This window comes from Rhinatrema bivittatum, chromosome 6 (genome assembly GCF_901001135.1).
Source record: "Rhinatrema bivittatum chromosome 6, aRhiBiv1.1, whole genome shotgun sequence".
Lineage (NCBI taxonomy): Eukaryota > Metazoa > Chordata > Amphibia > Gymnophiona > Rhinatrematidae > Rhinatrema > Rhinatrema bivittatum.
This window is the reverse complement of record NC_042620.1, coordinates 224856014-224875526: the sequence shown is the minus strand read 5'-3', so window position 1 is coordinate 224875526 and position 19513 is coordinate 224856014.

Genomic DNA, 19513 nt, shown 5'->3' with positions numbered 1-19513 from the left:
ACTTCCCCTAATGGCTGCTGTCCCAGCTGGCCCCCACCCCACCCAGACCCTGCCCCCCAGCCCGCCCCTTTTACAGACCCCGGCACTTCTGCGTGTACCAGGAGATATGCGAGTAGCTGGGCCATTTTGAAAATGTGATCAGTGCACGTACAGCCCAGCCACACATGTATCTCCCAGTATTTGCATGCACCAGGCTTTAAAATGTACCCATACATACATAAATATTTAAGAGATAATCAAATCTAATCACAAGTCATAATCACATAGTAAATCTTCTCCCAAATTTTAGACCTTCCAACCATAAGATAAAGGGGAGGAAAATGAAAAAAATAGGAGAAATAACTGGAAAAATAAAAAAGGAGAAAAGGACATAACATGTTTATCCAGACCTTATACAAAGATAGTCAGTCAATACTTAAACTGTTGAGGACATAGCTAAGGAAGCCAGTTGCCTTTTATCTAAGAAACTTTTTAACTGTCCTGGAGCAAAGAATATATAACAATCACTATCTAATTTATCACAGCATTTGCATTTCTTAATAGAAAGGAGGCTCCAAGAGCCAAAGCATCTTGGCGGAGAACCAATAATTCCTCTCTTCTTACTTGAGTTGCCCTAGCCAAATCAGGAAAAATCCTTACTGGTTGCCCCTGGAAATCCATATTCATATTTTTGAAATAATTTCTTATAATATAACTCATACCATGCTCAGAGAGAGTTTATTTGAGGCATGTTTGAAAGAAGATGGGATAGTTACATTGGCAAGTGATTGACTGAGGATGTGACAGATGGAGGGGATTATTGCAGGGAGATAGAACTAAGGAGCTGGGAAGGAATGTGGTTAGAGGAACAAGTAGTGAGTTAGGAGGAGGATAAATAAGGAGGCAGTTTCCTCTTCCAAGATTTCAGAAAAGGAAAATGTGGGAGGGTCCAAATGAAGAGGAGGTGAATGAAGTGGGGATGGAGAATTCATGATTAAGTTTGTCAATCTTTTCATTGAAGAAGTCGGCCATAGTCTTGGTAGAGAATGAAGGGGGAAATTGGAGACAGATAGTTTGAGGAGGGAAGTGATTGTGGAAAACAGATGGAGGGGGCTGAAGGCAAGGATATATGTTTAATGGACATAATCTTGCTTGACAAGTATAATAACTGATTAGGGATGTGAATCATTTTAGGACGATTAAAATTATCGTCCGATAATTTTAATATCGTCTTAAACCGTTATGGAACACAATACAATACAGATTCTAACGATTTATCGTTATAAATCGTTAGAATCGTGAGCCGGCACACTAAAACCCCCTAAAACCCACCCCCGACCCTTTAAATTAAATCCCCCACCCTCCCGAACCCCCCCCCCCAATAACTTAAATAACCTGCGGGTCCAGCGGCGGTCCGGAACGGCAGCGGTCCGGAACGGGCTCCTGCTCCTGAATCTTGTCGTCTTCAGCCGGCGCCATTTTCCAAAATGGCGCCGAAAAATGGCGGCGGCCATAGACGAAAAAGATTGGACGGCAGGAGGTCCTTCCGGACCCCCGCTGGACTTTTGGCAAGTCTCGTGGGGGTCAGGAGGCCCCCCACAAGCTGGCCAAAAGTTCCTGGAGGTCCAGCGGGGGTCAGGGAGCGATTTCCCGCCGCAAATCGTTTTCGTACGGAAAATGGCGCCGGCAGGAGATCGACTGCAGGAGGTCGTTCAGCGAGGGTTCCGGCGCCTCGCTGAACGACCTCCTGCAGTCGATCTCCTGCCGGCGCCATTTTCCGTACGAAAACGATTCGCGGCGGGAAATCGCTCCCTGACCCCCGCTGGACCTCCAGGAACTTTTGGCCAGCTTGTGGGGGGCCTCCTGACCCCCACGAGACTTGCCAAAAGTCCAGCGGGGGTCCGGAAGGACCTCCTGCCGTCCAATCTTTTTCGTCTATGGCCGCCGCCATTTTTCGGCGCCATTTTGGAAAATGGCGCCGGCTGAAGACGACAAGATTCAGGAGCAGGAGCCCGTTCCGGACCGCCGCTGGACCCGCAGGTTATTTAAGTTATTTGGGGGGGGGGTTCGGGAGGGTGGGGGATTTAATTTAAAGGGTCGGGGGTGGGTTTTAGGGGGTTTTAATGTGCCGGTTTTTCGATTTTTTCGATTTTTTGATTTTTAACGATTTTTAACGATTTTTCACGATATTTTACCCCCCCAAATGGCAACAATACGATTCCCTCCCCCTCCCAGCCGAAATCGATCGTTAAGACGATCGAGGACACGATTCACATCCCTATAACTGATAGAAGGGAGGTGAGCACTGAGCATGCATTTGAAATGCGTGAGTTCAACATGGGATCAGGATTTCAGTCAGTAACACTCAGCAGATCAGTTCCAGGAACTGAGACAAGGTTGGGATATGGCACCCATTAAATTGGTGGGTGAAGCAAGAGTGTCCAATCTAGAAGAAAGCATAGTTTTATAATAAGAAACATCAACAGATTCTGACAAGGTTATAGAGGACAGGATAGATAACACAGTAATTGAGAGGATGCAGGAGTCAGTAACCTGGATATCCCCAGAGATGTTGGTGATAATTTGACAAAACTGAGAGGCAGGGTAGTTAAGTGTGAAAGATAGATTATCATCAAAGAACAGTAATGGACAAGCCTGAGATAGTGCAGTTAGAAGAAAGGACATGGCTAAGGCAATAGCTATGCTGATCAATCTCATAAGTAGAGCATAATTTAAAGTAAAATAAGGAAGTTAAGGTGAGGAATGTTTATTTATTTATTTATTTATTTATTTATTTATTTATTTAATATACCGACATTCGATCGAAATATCACATCGGTTTACAGGAAACTGGGAAATAGGGGGGGGGGGTCCCGGGGGTCCCGCCCTATTTTACAATATAACATGGTATATTAACTATTTAACATTATAACATGGAAACAATATACAAGATAACATGGTAAACATTCCGTTATGTCTTAAGAAACAAGAGTGGTTATAATTTGAAGAGAAGAAGGCGGTATAAATAGTTTAACATAGAATGTATCTATATGCAGGTATCAGGAATGCTAGTATGCGGTATAAATAGTTTAACATAAATAGTATAGTTTAACATAAATAGTATATATATACAGGTTTCAGGAATGCTAGGAGGCTAGAGGGTGGGCAAATGTTAGGAGGGGAGGTGGGGGGTGAGTAGGGTCAGGGTGCAGGGGGGGGGGGAATGGGGTGTGTGGGTGGGTCCGGAGGGGGATGATGGGTGCAGTCAGGCAGGGTGTTGAGACAAAAATGTGGTGTCATAAACATGGAGGTTAAAGATCCTAAGAATAAGCGAAGAGAATTATGGAGACAGGCAGAAGGAAAACTAGGAGTCAAAGTCAGCATCTCAAAAAAGATATAGCTGCACTGGAGAAAGTGCAGAGATAGGAGACCAAAATAAGTGGCATGGAATGGCTGCCCTATGAGGAAAGGCTAAATAATTTAGGGCTGTTCAATTTGGAAAAGAGATGACTGAGGGGGGATATGATAGAAGTCTATAAAATCATGAAAGGACTTCAACAAGTTAATAGGGATGTGAATCGTTTTAGGACGATTAAAATTATCGTCCGATAATTTTAATATCGTCTTAAACCGTTATGGAACACAATACAATAGAGATTCTAACGATTTATCGTTATAAATCGTTAGAATCGTGAGCCGGCACACTAAAACCCCCTAAAACCCACCCCCGACCCTTTAAATTAAATCCCCCACCCTCCCGAACCCCCCCCCAAATGACTTAAATAACCTGCGGGTCCAGCGGCGGTCCGGAACGGCAGCGGTCCGGAACGGGCTCCTGCTACTGAATCTTGTTGTCTTCGGCCGGCGCCATTTTCCAAAATGGCGCCGAAAAATGGCGGCGGCCATAGACGAACACGATTGGACGGCAGGAGGTCCTTCCGGACCCCCGCTGGACTTTTGGCAAATCTTGTGGGGGTCAGGAGGCCCCCCCCAAGCTGGCCAAAAGTTCCTGGAGGTCCAGCGGGGGTCAGGGAGCGATTTCCCGCCGCGAATCGTTTTCGTACGGAAAATGGCGCCGGCAGGAGATCGACTGCAGGAGGTCGTTCAGCGAGGGTTCCGGCGCCTCACTGAACGACCTCCTGCAGTCGATCTCCTGCCGGCGCCATTTTCCGTACGAAAACGATTCGCGGCGGGAAATCGCTCCCTGACCCCCGCTGGACCTCCAGGAACTTTTGGCCAGCTTGGGGGGGGCCTCCTGACCCCCACAAGATTTGCCAAAAGTCCAGCAGGGGTCCGGAAGGACCTCCTGCCGTCCAATCGTGTTCGTCTATGGCCGCCGCCATTTTTCAAAATGGCGCCGGCCGAAGACAACAAGATTCAGTAGCAGTCAGGGAGCAGTCAGGGAGCGATTTCCCGCCGCGAATCGTTTTCGTACGGAAAATGGCGCCGGCAGGAGATCGACTGCAGGAGGTCGTTCAGCGAGGGTTCCGGCGCCTCGCTGAACGACCTCCTGCAGTCGATCTCCTGCCGGCGCCATTTTCCGTACGAAAACGATTCGCGGCGGGAAATCGCTCCCTGACCCTGCTGGACCTCCAGGAACTTTTGGCCAGCTTGGGGGGGCCTCCTGACCCCCACAAGACTTGCCAAAAGTCCAGCGGGGGTCCGGAAGGACCTCCTGCCGTCCAATCGTGTTCGTCTATGGCCGCCGCCATTTTTCGGCGCCATTTTGGAAAATGGCGCCGGCCGAAGACAACAAGATTCAGTAGCAGGAGCCCGTTCCGGACCGCTGCCGTTCCGGACCGCCGCTGGACCCGCAGGTTATTTAAGTCATTTGGGGGGGGGTTCGGGAGGGTGGGGGATTTAATTTAAAGGGTCGGGGGTGGGTTTTAGGGGGTTTTAATGTGCCGGTTTTGCGATTTTACGTTTTTTCGATTTTTTACGATTTTTCACGATATTTTACCCCCCCAAACGGCAACAATACGATTCCCTCCCCCTCCCAGCTGAAATCGATCGTTAAGACGATCGAGGACACGATTCACATCTCTACAAGTTAATATGAATCTGTTATTTACTCTCTCAGATAATAGAAGGACCAGGGGGCACTCAATGAAATAACAAGTAGCTCATGTAAAACAAATTGATGAAAATTATTTTTCACTCAGCGCATAGTTAAGCTCTGGAATTCATTGTCAGAGGATATGGTTACAGTAATTAGTGTAACTAGGTTTAAAAAAGGTTTGGATAAGTTGCTAGCGGATAAATTCATAAACTGCAGTGATGGTAATTAATAAGCAATAGTAGCTTGTGATCTATGTAATGTTTGGGTACTTGCCAGGTACTTGTGACTTGGATTGGCCACTGTTGGAAACAGGATACTGGGCTTAATGGACCCTTGGTCTGACCCTGTATGGCATGTTCTTTTGTTCTTATGTTCTTATGAGGAGAAGGACTTATCAGCAGGATGATAAATTACAGCTATCTGGAGTGAATGTGAGGTGAAAAGGCGGATTGAATAAGCATGAAATGGCAAAATAAATTGTTGAAACCTGCAAAAGAAATACAGTGGCAATCCAAAACTACTTCCATGGCCTACCAAAAATGGTATACGGGAGAAGTAATAACCTCCATGACAGAGAGCAGCAACAGAAGCAGATTCCTCATGGAAAGCCATGTCTCAGTCAAAGCAAGATGAGAGAGGGAATGAGAGATAAATTTGCTGATGACACAAAAGTATTCAAAATAGTTAAATCTCTAGAGGACTGTGAGAAATTGCATGAGGACCTTTATTTATTTATTTATTTATTTGCTTTTATATACCGACATTCGTTGGCGTATATCACGTCGGTGCACATAACAACAATTGGAATAGTATGACAAGAGGTCGTACTATTTTACATTTAAAAATAACTGTGGTTGGAACTAAGTGTACAATGTAACGAGAATTTAGGGAGCAAACTTTAATAATCGAGTGGCGGTAAGCCTTGAGGGGCCACATGTAACCAATATAAACATTTAAACAGGAGAGACGGTGAGTGTTAATGGGGGTAAGTGGGGGGGAGGAGAGTCTCAAAGTTAGATGTGGTATGTATAGAGATGGCGGGAGGGGTCTAAAAGCAAGGAGAGCGGAGGAGGGGGAAGGATTAGAGGTGGGCTGTGGGGGTGGGAGGGGAGCGGTGGGGGAGGGTGGAGGGGAGGGGTTAAGTGGGATATTGGTAAGCGTTTAGGAATAACCAGGTTTTCAATTTCTTTTTGAATGAGTGGATGGAGGGTTCCAGCCTGAGTTGGGGGGGAAGCCTGTTCCAGCGGGTGGGGCCAGCTACAGAGAAAGTGCGTTTTCTGGTAGAGGAGAGGTGTGCTAGTTTGAGGGGGGGAATGATAAGAAGACCCATGTTTTGAGATCGCAGATTTTTCTGGCTGTGGAGTAGTTGGGGAGGGTCGTTGGTCCATTTGATGTTTTTGTTGTTGATGGTTTTATGAAATAAGATGAGAATTTTGTATTGTGATCGGTGTGGTATGGGGAGCCAGTGGAGTTATTTTAGTATAGGGTTGATGTGTGCTGAGCGGTTGATGTTTGTGAGAGATCTAGCTACTGCGTTTTGTAGCAGCTGGAGGGGTTTTAAGGTGGAGGCAGACAGTCCAGTGAGGAGGGAGTTACAGTAGTCCAACTTGGAGAGTATGAGGGATTGTAGCACTGTGCGGTAATCATGGTGGAAGAGGAGAGGTTTGAGTTTTTTGAGGACTTGTAGCTTGTAGAAGCCCTCTTTGATTGTCATGCTGATGGGTTTTTTCATATTGAGATCCGAGTCAAGGGTGAAGCCGAGATCTCTGACCTCATTGGTGAGGGGGGGGGGGGGGGTGTGGTTGGCTAGAGGAGAGGCAAGGAAGAGCGGAAGATTTGGAAGATCTTGATTTGGAGACTGGACATGCAAAAGGCAAATGAAATTGAATGTGGACAAGTACAAAGTGATGCACTTAGGGAAGAGTACTCCAAATTATAGCTAAGGTTCCACATTAGGAGTGTAATATTTGGCTACCGGAGGACAGGCCCCGTGATTGGTCTCACTTACCCTGTGCAAGCCAAGGTCCCGGACTCTGCCAAAGAGTGCCATGTGGTAGGGTCACTGTCAGGATGCTGCTCCCCCTCTTCTCCCTGTCATCCTCAGGCATGTGCACCTTAAAGGCCTTGTGGTGAGAAAGCCGATTTACGGCCTCTAGTGATGACCTATCCCAGTATCCTATTTAATGCTCAGATATTCCTCTCTTCCTTGCCTCAACAACAAGTCTTTTGCCTTGCAGTGCATGATGCCTAGCATTCCTGATTCTTGTGTTCCTGAACCTTGTCAAGTCTTGCCTTTCTGCTTTGCCTCATCCAGCCTTGTCTTCTCTAGCCTTGTCTTCTTCAGCTTTCCTCATCCAGCCCACCTTGTTAAACCTTGCCTTATCTTATCCATGTTGTCCAGTGTCTTCATCCACCTTTGGCCTGACTCTCCAGATCTTGACTTCTTACTAAGACCTGAATACAATTGCCTGCCACCTGGATCTGACCTCTTGCCTGGACCTGACAAAGCTTGCTAGCTGCCTGCCCCGAACTTGGCCTGTCTCTGACTCTGTTAGTCTGCTGTCTGCCCTGACCCCAGTATGCTTCTGATCTTTAGTTATCTTCACCATCCTAGGGACCCACCTGAGTCATGCTGGCTGCCTGAACCAAGGGCTGAACCTGCGTGGGAGAAGGATGGTAAAGATGAAGCTCCAGTCTGTCCTGCTACAGGGTACGTTCACCAGCTGCTGGTGTAGGCCTCATGGGTTTGCCCTCAAGGCTGTGTCAACTATGCTGCAGCAGAAAGGGCTCACACACTTGCTATTCTTCGCAAGGAATCACCATTCAGGAAAAGGATTTAGGCATCATCATTGATCACATGTTGAAATCCTCTGCTCAGTGTACAGCAGCAGCCAAAGAAAGCAAACAGGATGCTAGGAATTATTTGGAAAGGAATGGAGAATAAAATAGGGAATATAAAAATGCCTCTTGATCATTCCATGATATGATCTCATCTTAAATATTGTGGGCTGTTCTGGTCACCACATTTCAAAAAAGATATAGCAGTATTCGAAAAGGTACAGAGAAGGGCAACCAAAATGATAAAGGGGTTAGAATGATTCCCCTATGAGGAACAACTAAAGAGATTAGGACTCTTCAGCTTGAAAAAGAGACAGCTGAGAGGAGAAATAATAGAGGTCTAAAAAATAGTGAGGGGAATGGAACAAGTAAATGCTTTCAAAGAGTATAAAGATTAGGCAACACACAATGAAGTTACTAGTTGATACATTTAATACTAATAAGAAAAAAATGTTGTTGCCAGAGGATGTAATGAAAACTATTAGTGTTATGTTTAAAAATGTTTTGGGCAAGTCCCTGGAGAGAAAGGTTCATAAATGATTAATACCTTGGACTTGGTGAACGGCACTGCTTATCTCTCAGATAAGCAGCATGGAATCTATCTAGTCCTTGGGATCCTGCCAGGTATTTGTGACCTGGATTGATCATTGATAGAAACAGGTCTGACCCAGTATGGCAAGTCTTATGTTCTTATGTTCTTAAAGAAGCCATGCATATCAGCAAGCTTACTGGAAATAGAGTAGGCAGAGCCAGAAAATGTGAAAAAGGGAGAGAAGAAGGAAGGGTTGATAGGGGAAAGCCTGAAGGGGTGACAAGTTGAAATACTCAGATGAGGTGACAGTTGCTTTGAGCGCCAGATAAGGATTGGTATCATGAGTTGAATGGACGAGGAGAAAGAGGAGAATATGGAGAGAAGATGAGTATAAGAAGTTTTTAGAAGAAAGGTGAAGGCTGGATGAAAGTAAGAACATTTTGAATATCAAGACCATTCGACTGGGCAGAAGAAAGAATGACTGGAGAGGTGGAACATATAGTGGTCCTGAGACATGAAATGTTTTTCAGAGGGGAATAAAATTGCAAAGGGTAAGCATCAGGAAGAGGAATAGTGGAGCCATAGGAACTGAGAAGGAAAAATGCCTATGGTCTGAGGTAATCATATGACATTCAATGAGAGATGCTGGCTTAATGGCCTGCTTGTTGAAGGAGTATAGGGTGGAAGATGCCAAATTCTCAGTGGATTGTGGTATCCTGAGGGCTTATGATGGAGAAGGTTAGTGACTGCTCATAGGGATGAGCATCAGGTCATGGAATACCAGCAACTGAGGGAGGCTACATATGGGCAGGCACATTCTGTTCTGATCAGAATGGGTGATAGAGGTATTGGTGCAAAAAGTGGGGAAGATGCTAGGTAACATGTTTATTTTATGTGATCTCTCTATTGAGACCACCTGGTCTCATCACCCACTTTAGCACATCAAGTATAAATCTATTCATAGATCACAGAGGATCCAGGGCATGCTCAAGCTGTTGGATGGTGGTCCTCAAAGATGGACCCACCATATTTTACTTTTTATACATTGTCCTAGAACATAGCCTAAGAAATGCTGGGTCAGACAAAGGTCCATCAAGTCCAGCATACTGTCTCTGACAGTGGCCTGTCCAGGTCACAGGTACCCATCAGATCCCCAAAAGTTGATCTATTTCTTGTATCACATTCCCAGGGGTAAATGCTAGCTTTCCAAAGTCTACCTGGCTAATAACTATAATGGACCTTTCCATCAGAAAATTATCAAATCCTCCTTTCAACCCCACTATGTTAGTTGTCTTGACCACATCCTCCAGCAATTGATTCCATTACTTTTTTTTTTTAATTTTTATTTATGCATTTTTATATACATATCAAGGCAATACACTTGATTTGAAATTCTGTGGTACAAAGGAAAATTATAATTCCACTACTTTAGTAGTCATTATACAGGTAAATTACCACTTCCAAGTCCTCTAATGGGGGAAACAACACGATCAAATTTACAGGCAATAGTAAACAAGTTACAAATTAGGTAATACTGACTATCTGAAGGACATTTTATATATTGGGTGGCCCTTCATCCTGTCTTTGATGGTTATCAAACAATGGGGTTGATACAGTTTTATTTGTCAATTAGTAGTCAATCGGCAAGACTGGAAAAACAAACATAAGAAACATTATGCAACTTTACTATACATTTACAGGAAAACTTAAGTATAAAAAAGCCTCCCAATTCCAAAACCTTTGGTTTCAGGAGCAAGAATTGTTTTCTCCTTTTTTGGGTTTGTTTAGAGAAGCTTGGAAACACTGAGACTCTCATATCCTAAAAAAGCTCAGATTTATGATGAAAGAATTGCCTAAGAACCCAATCCTTGTCTGATCCAATAAAAAGGAAACTAATAATGTTGCAGGTTTTAAGAGTTCTTTTTGAGTGGTTTCCAATAAAGCTGTTACATCTAATGGAGAACTAGCAATAGGAGATAGTTCATCGACACCATTTATTTGTCCACAGCCCTTTTTCTTGAAAAAGGGAATGTAATATATACAAGAAACAGGTGGAATTAATTTCTCCGATATCTTCAAACTTCCCATCAGATATTGTCTCCACGTATCTAGAGGGGGAACTATTGGATCCCTAGGAAAATTAATAAAATGTAGATTTTTTGCCCTGTGTTGATTTTCCAAGTTTTCTAATCTGTATGCCAAAACTTGATTTTCCTTAATCAAATTTTGTTGTAAGTTCATCAGTTTTCCTGTTTCAGCTTTATTTAACTCATACATTCCTTTTGCTTCTGCCACCTCTACCTCCACTTTTTTAAATCTTGGAATCCACCATTGAAAAGGAGTTTGAAACTGATTTAAATTGGATGGCCAAATTTAGATTCAAGACCTGAATAGCATCCCACAGTACATCCAGAGTAATGGAAGCTGATCTTACCAGTGCTACTGACTGAAAAACGGCTTGAGGGAACAGTGGTTCTTCCCGTTGCTTTCTTTCTCTGTCAGCAGGTGAAGCCTCCTCCTTTCCTGGTTCCAGGTCTGACATTTTATGCGAAGATGCTGAGCCCAGCAGCACAACAACCTCTCCATGTTCTCTCTCGGCCAACTCTCCCACTGGACGGCTCAGAGCATGTGCTTCCGCTGGATTAGAGGGGGGACGCCGCTCCTCCGGGGAGATTGTGATGGACAGCTTTGGGAGCAAACCAGCTTCCTCTGCTTGCCGGCTCTGCTCCAGTGAGCTCACCCCCGGTTGTAGTCCTTCGCAGTGAACATGAGAGTCCAAAGGTCCCCGAATCTCCAACGATGGCAATTGTGCAGGAAAAGCCCATTCTCTGGCCCTTTTCTTCCTACCAGAGTGGGGCATATTGAGGAAAGCTACGACTGGGTTCCAGTCAGCGTCTCACTATCGGCAGGTCAGTTTGGCCATCTTGGTTTCCCCTCAGTCTCCATGGCAGAACCTGAGGATTCCTCCATCTCAATTCCATAACTTAATTGTGCACTGAGTGAAAATTACTTCCTACAATGTGTTTTAAGTCTTCCAATTGCTAGTTTCATGGAGTGTCCCCAAGTTCTACTATTGTTTGAAAGGGTGAATAACTATTCCCTATTTACCTTTTCCACCCCACTCATGATTTTATAAATTTCCATTTTATTCATCTCTTTTCCAAGCTAAAGTTCTCTGATCTGTTTTGCTTTTCTTCATAATGAACTTTTCTATGCCCTTTATCATTTTTGTTTCCTTTCTCTGTGCATTCCCTATGCCTGTTATGAACTCTTCAAATAGCAGTGGTTACTACCCCGAACCAATTAAGCCAGATGCTTCAATTTGAATGCATATCCAGCATAGCTCACTGCTTCAACAGCAGGGAGATTGAAGAAAAGAGGATTTATACTCACACAACAACCAACAAGGACTGAATTGCACAGTCTGGGTAAACAAATAAACGTGGGAGTAGTGTGCTGTTGCAGTGGTTACTACCCTGAACCAATTAATCCAGATGCTTCATTTGAATGCATATCCAGTGCAGCTCACTGTTTCAATGGCAGGGGGAATTAATAAATATGATTTACATTCAGACAACAACCAACATGACTGAATTGCACAGTCTGGTTAAACAAATAAACGTGGGAGTAGCTTGCTTGTTGAGGCGGTTACTACCCTAAACCAATCAAGCCTGATACTTCATCTTGAATGCATATCCAACGTGGCTCTCTGCTTCAGTGGCAGGAGGGGAACGAGGAAAAGAGACTTTATACCCAGACAACATATAACAAGGCATTGATCTGAGCAGTATGAGTATACAAACATCGGGGTAACTTCTTGTTACGAAGGTTACTAACCTCAAACATTAAGCCTTATACTTCACTTTGATGCAGCTCCAACGCTGCTCTCTGCATCAGTGGCGGGGGTGGAAGGAAATTGGAATCAAAAAGTTACCAATAAGGGCCCTGAACTCAGCAGTCGGGGTAACAGAAAGGTATGTGAAAATAAGTATGAGAGCTTGCTGGGCAGACCGAATTGGCCTGTTGGTCTTCTTCTGCCGTCATTTCTATCTATGTTTCTATAAATACACATTACAATTTTCAAGAGTCTATGGGGGATTAGATTTTCCAAATCTGTATTTATATTAGTTATCTGCTAAACTGATAGGGATAAGAAGGTTGTTTGAGAGTGATGTATACCATTGTGATTGGATTCGGAGAATAGCCAGTTGTAGGACTATGGTTTGATTTCTTTGCTAGAGATGCCAACTAGGGCTGCTATCCTTTCTACGATTGATAGAAGTCCAATACTCTCTCACACTTCAAAGATTTATTGTATTATGAACCAGCTGTGGGATGGGAACTAAGAGGTGTTTTCATCTATTACTACTTTGATGAAAAATCTACTGTTATCTGCAACTACTATGTCTTTGGACATAAGAGCCAAGTCTGATTCAATAAATAAAGACCTTTTCAGTTATTGGATAATTTGCAAGATAGCTGCTTTAAATCCTTTAAGATCTTAAAGGAAGAGTATGGACTTCTTGAATATACTCATTTCCTATTTCTGTAGAGTTGTCTATAAATGATGGGGGGCAATGGAGTTATTACAAGATAGGACAGGACTGGAGAAAATTGTCCCCAAACATTGCTCTAATTTCAAGATGATCTCCTATTTAAATGAATATCTACAAGATGTGATCCAACATATTGATTCCGGTGCCTCACTTATAGATAAATTGAATGCTATCTTATCTTTAACCTTTGATGAAGATAAATGGCAGGATAAAGGGTGCACAACTACTAAATTATCATTGTGAAATAAAAATATTGAATTAATGTTTCAATTAGTACATAGGGCACATAGATACCATTTGTATTTTTCAAGATTTAGTGGCACTAGTGTGCTTTTCTGGAGTGGTTATGGGTTTCAAACATCTTATATTCACATGTGATGGGACTGTAGTATTGTAAGTTTTGGGAAATTCAAGCTATCACTAATTTTTCATTCAATTTATCCGAACATAAAATCATAAGAATATAAGAAATTCCCATACTGGATCAGACCAAGGGTCCATCAATCCCAGCATCCTGTTTCTAATAGTGGCTTATCCAGGCTACAAGTATCTGTCAAGTACCCAAACACTAAGCAGATCCCATGCTACTGATACCAGTAAATGTAGCGGCTATTCTCCAAGACAGCTTGTTTAATAGCAGTTAATAGACTTCTCCTCCATGAATTTATCCAAACCTTTTGTAATACCAGGTACACTAACTGCACTAACCACATCCTCTGGCAACAAATTAGCTTAAATAAGCATTGAGTGAAAAAGAATGTTCTCTGATTAGTTTTAAATGTGCTATTTGCTAACTTCATGGAGTGCCCCCTAGTCCTTCTATTATCCGAAAGAGTAAATAACTGATTCACATTTACCCGTTCTAGACCTCCCTGATTTTAAAGACCTATATCATATCCCCCCTCAGCTGTCTCTTCTTCAAGCTGAACAGCCCTCACCTCTTTAGCCTTTCCTCATAGGGGAGTTGTTCCATCCCCTTTATCATTTTGGTTGCCCTTCTCTGCACCTTCTCCATTGCAACTATATGTTTTTTGAGATTCTGCAACCAGAATAGTACACAGTACACAAGGTGTCGTCTCACCATGAAGCGATACATAGGCATTATGATATTTTTTTGTTTTATTCACCATTCCCAGCCTAATAGTTTCTAACATTCTGTTTACTTTATTGACTGCTGCAGCACACTAAGCTGACAATTTCAATGCTTTATCCACTATGATGCCTAGATCTTTTTCCTGGATGGTAACTCCTAATATGTAACCTAATATCATGTAACTACAGCATGGATTATTTTTCCCTATATGCAACACATTGCACTTGCCCACATTAAATTTCATCTGCCATTTAGATGCCCAATCTTCCAGTTTCATAAGGTCCTCCTGCAATTTATCACAATCCACTTGTGTTTTAACTACTCTGAATAATTTTGTATCATTTGCAAATTTGATTATCTCACTCATTGTATTCCTTTCCAGATCATTTATAAATATATTGAAAAGCACTGGTCCAAGTACAGATCCCTGAGTCTCTCCACTGTTTACCATTTTCCACCGAGAAAATTGACCATTTAATCCTACTCTGTTTCCTGTCATTCAACCATTTTGTAATCCACAAAAGGACACCGCCTCCTATCCCATGACTTTTTAGTTTCCTTAGAAGCCTCTCATGAGTGTCTTTGTGAAATACCTTCTGAAAATCCAAACACACTCATCTACCAGGTCATCTTTATCCACATGTTTATTAACCCCTTTAAAAAAATGAAGCAGTTTTGTGAGGCAAGACTTGCTATATGATCTGTGATTTTGATCTTTAGAATAATTTCCACTATTTTTCCTGGCACTGAAGTCAGGCTCATTGGTCTATTGTTTCCTGGATCACCCCTGGATCCCTTTTTAAATATTGGGGTTATATTGGCCACTCTACAGTCTTCAGGTACAATGGATGATTTTAATGATAGTTTACATATTTAAAATAAGAGATCTGAAATTTAATTTTTTAATTCCTTCACAAACCTGGGGTGCATACCATCTGGTCCCGTCGATTTGCTACTCTTTAGCTTGTCAATCTGGCCTACTACATCCTCCAGGCTCACAGTGATTTGGTTCAGTTTATCTGAATCATTGCCCTTGAAAACCATCTCTGCAACTGGTATCTTCCCAACATCCTCATAGTAAACTTAGAAGCAAAGAATTCATTTAGACTTTCTGCAATGGCCTTATATTCCCTTAGAGCCCCTTTAACCCCTCGGTCATCTAATGGTCCAACCGACTCCCTCACAGCTTTCTTGCTTCGGATATATTTTTAAAACTTTTTATTATGAGTTTTTGCCTCTACAGCCAACTTCATTTCAAATTCTCTCTTAGCCTGCTTTATCAGTGTTTTACACTTAACTTGATAATGCTTATGCTTCTTCCTATTTTCTTCTGATGGATCCTTCTTCCAATTTTTGAAGGATTTTTTTTGGCTAAAATAGCCTCTTTCACCTCACCTTTTAACCATGCCGGTAATTGTTTTGCCTTCCTCCCACTTTTCTTAATGTATGGAATACATTATTCTTAATGTATGGAATACGCTTTTAAGATTGTATTTTTAAAAAATATCTATGCCTGTTGTACAATTTTAACCTTTGAATCTGCACTTTTCAGTTTTTTTCTGTTTTCCTCATTTTATCAAAGTTTCCCTTTTGAAAATTTAGTTTTAGAGCTGAGATTTACATATTGTCCCCTTTCCAGTCATTTGATCATGTTATGATCACTATTGCCAAGTGGCCCCACAACCGTTACCTTGCCCTCCAAATCCTGCGTTCCATTAAGAATTAAAACTAAAATAGTTCCCTCTCTCATTGGTTCCTGAACTAATCTGCTTTGTTATGTTTATTTGGGAGGTGGGGTTCTCAAAATCCCAGCAGGAATCGTATGCAGTTGATATCACATTTACTTCTTGTATCTCATATTACGATAATTTTTTTTAAAGTATATCATTTTTGAATCAATGGATGAATGTAATGGTTGAATGGAGTAATAGAAGAGATCACCTTTGTGCTTAAAAGCAAAGGTGGGGTATACTGGGCATGGTAGCAATTGACTTTATGATTTTATGCTATTTGTTAGTGATATACAGTGGGGGGTTTTTGTATGTTGTTTTTTGTGCTATTTTTTGCTTGATTACATTTTTAAAATGGCATGTTGTTTTTGTTTCTTATTTTTCCCTAATTTTATGGTTAGTGCGCACTAAGTTCTGTTAGTGCCACTAACTGGAGTTAGTGCATAATAACACGAAACTTAAAATGCCAACATTTTTTTTTTAATCTTTTGCTTAGAGTTTTCAATGAAATGAAATGAAATAGACAATGTTGTTGACATTGTCTATTTCTTCTAGGAAGGCAATTTTTCTACAAAAATCTAGATATTCTGAAAATAATAAATCTGGACAATTGTTGGCTAATTATTTAAGAGATCACAAGGAATACATGTTAGGAGCACAGAGGCACGGTCCTATTTCAAGGGATGATGTGAGCCCTTGGAACATGGCACGGCTCAGGGAGGATCCCCAAGACACACCATGAGAGGTGAGCATGTACGAGCATGGGCAGAGCAGGAGCAAGGCTGGACTGAAGACAAGGTGAGGAATATCTGGAACAGGAATAAGGCAAGCTCAGCCCTCCACTGGACCTACACACACTAATGAGACCCAGCAATGCAATGCTGGTCTCGAGAGTAGCAATCCGGCCACTTGATAGCTCTTCTAGACCCGCCGCTTGGGAATGACGAGTGCATGAGGCCAGACGGAGGCTGAGGGCAGGAACAGGAAGACAGACAGACTCAGGATACTCAGAGTACTCAGACATAGACTTGGATACTCGGAGGTCTCAGACAAGGATTCAGGTTGCTCGGAAGACTCAGGCAAGGATTCAGGTTGCTAGGAGGTCTCAGGCAAGGATTCAGGAGAAAGTACTGAGTGCTGCATCACAGTATGCCCTACACAACCACCCATGGTTGGTCGCAGACCACGTTGAAAGCAAAGCAAACTCCAGATGAGGCAAATGGACTTGAAGCTAGGACATGATGAAGATTCAGGAGAAACCTGCACTGGGGCATGCCCTACACAGCCGCTTGTGGCTTGTTGTGGATCATGTTGAAGTGGAGTAGGTTCTGGCAGAGCCTTAGGCATGGATGGAAGCAGGCACAAGGAACTCTGAAGACTGGGACAGGATTCAAGACTCGAGATACTCAGAAGCAAGGCATTAAAAACAGAAGTCTTCCAGAAGCTTGTGCTGCAGACGAGAAGAAGGCCTTGTACCACGAGGCATCCTACACAGCCCCCCATGGGATGGTCACAGACCATGACGGTGGCACGCCAGGAAAGGTGAACAGATGAGGAACATGGGAACTAGACAAAGAGCTGAAAATGAGATGGACAAAGTCAGGACAGGAACATCGGACATCAGGAACATGGAACATGGTACCTCAGGACACTGAACATCAGGACATGTAACATCTGGACATCACGAGAACTGGACATCTAGAACATGAGAAACACAAAACAGGCTACAAGGGAGCTCCAGCAAGGGATGAGACCAGGAACATTAAGGTGACAAAGTTCAGAAACATGAAGAACATGGAACGAAGATCTATCAAGGCACAGGAAGACCATGGAGGACCTGGATCAGGAAGAAGACCACAGACACTGTGAAGACCAGATCCAAAGGTCTTGAGGGAATGAAGCAGAGCCCTTTTATAGGGCTGGACCAGGCAAGGATGAATGATGTCATTGCTGACGGTCACGGGGCCTTTCCCACCACTGGCCCTTTAAATATCAAAGAGAGGCATGTGGCCACATCTATGCTGAGCCCAGAGAAGCAGAGACATCAGCAGCATCCCTGCTGCATGGAAAACAGGATTGGAGGTGGCCTCCTGCCACGAGAGGCACCTCGAAGAACGGCGCTCAGGCCGCGCAGGTAGAAGGAGCGGTGGAGGTACTCCTGCCACATGGAGGCAGATCCTGGCAGTGGATAGGCCGCGAAGATGGAGAGCGGTGGCCCTCCTACCGTGAAGGCAATCCTGGCGGTGGCGCAGAGCAAGGCCCCGAAGTCAGCGGCGTCGAGTAGTCACAGCAGTGAATAGAGAACCTGCTCGCAAGATGGGGGTCTGTGGGCAGGTACATAACAATACAAGATAATTGTTGATCTCATATCAGTTTCTGGTGCCACCTTCTTCAAGGAGCATGATATCCTTAACATGTTTAGTGATTATTATGCTTCTCTTTATTCATCAATTTCTTGTAAAAGTCCATTTCTGTTAACAGATTTTTTATCAACATTATCTCATTCCTCAGAAGAGTCCCTCAAGATAGATTCACTGTTTACACTACAAGAGATGAAACAAACTCTTTCTTCCCTCCAACTAGGCATGGCTCCTGGGATTGATGGCTTTACTGTAGAGTATTATAAGAACTTCTCCACTCAATTGGTTTCTAAACTGCTTGCCCTGTATGCTAAGATGCAAATTACTGGATCAGTCAATCATCACTTCACTGATGCTAAGATTTTAGTATTTCCCTAACCATAGCAAGATCCCATATTGATGTCTAACTATAGACCTCCTTCATTATTGAAGGTATACTATAAAAAAATTTTTAAATTTTAACATTTTGCCTCAAACTTTTCTCGGGTAAGTTAATTCATTCTGTCCAATCTGGGTTCATGAAAGGTTAGTGATCCAGCAATGGTTTTGTCTCTTGATGCTGAAAAGGCCTTGAACCATGTCAAATGGCATTATCTTATTGAGGTTTTAAAATGATTTTGTTGTGGAGAATCTTTTATCATCACAATTTGTATTCTTTATTACCACCCTTTATTCTTTTTTTTCTATTAATGGCACTTTATCTGAACCAATTTTTCTCCATTGTAACTCTTGTCAAGGCTGTCCTCTTTCTCCATTTTGAAAATTCTTTCTCTTGAATCATTATTACTGACCATACATCAAGACCACAACATAGTAGATATTAAAATTCATGATGTAGAACATAAACTCTCTGCTTATGAGGATGATGTGCTTTTGTATATTAATCAACCTGACTCTAACATTCTCGCTATTATGCAACATATAATATACCATTGTCAAAACTGAAGAATGTTTCTTTACTCTCCTTTTAAAAGCCATTGCAAGTTGGAGCTCTCTTTATCTGTCCTGATTGGGGGTGGTGAGATATTATTATGATGTTTTTTGCCTCACAAGTTAATTTTCAATTTAGTATACTTCAAGTCTTTTTTTCTACTAAGTTCTATAGGAATCTGGATGCTATTTTGTAGGGATGTGAATTGTGTCCTCGATCGTCTTAACGATCGATTTCGGCTGGGAGGGGGAGGGAATCGTATTGTTGCCGTTTGGGGGGGTAAAATATCGTGAAAAATCGTGAAAAATCGTGAAAAATCGAAAAATCGAAAAATCGCAAAACCGGCACATTAAAACCCCCTAAAACCCACCCCCGACCCTTTAAATTAAATCCCCCACCCTCCCGAACCCCCCCCCCAAATGACTTAAATAACCT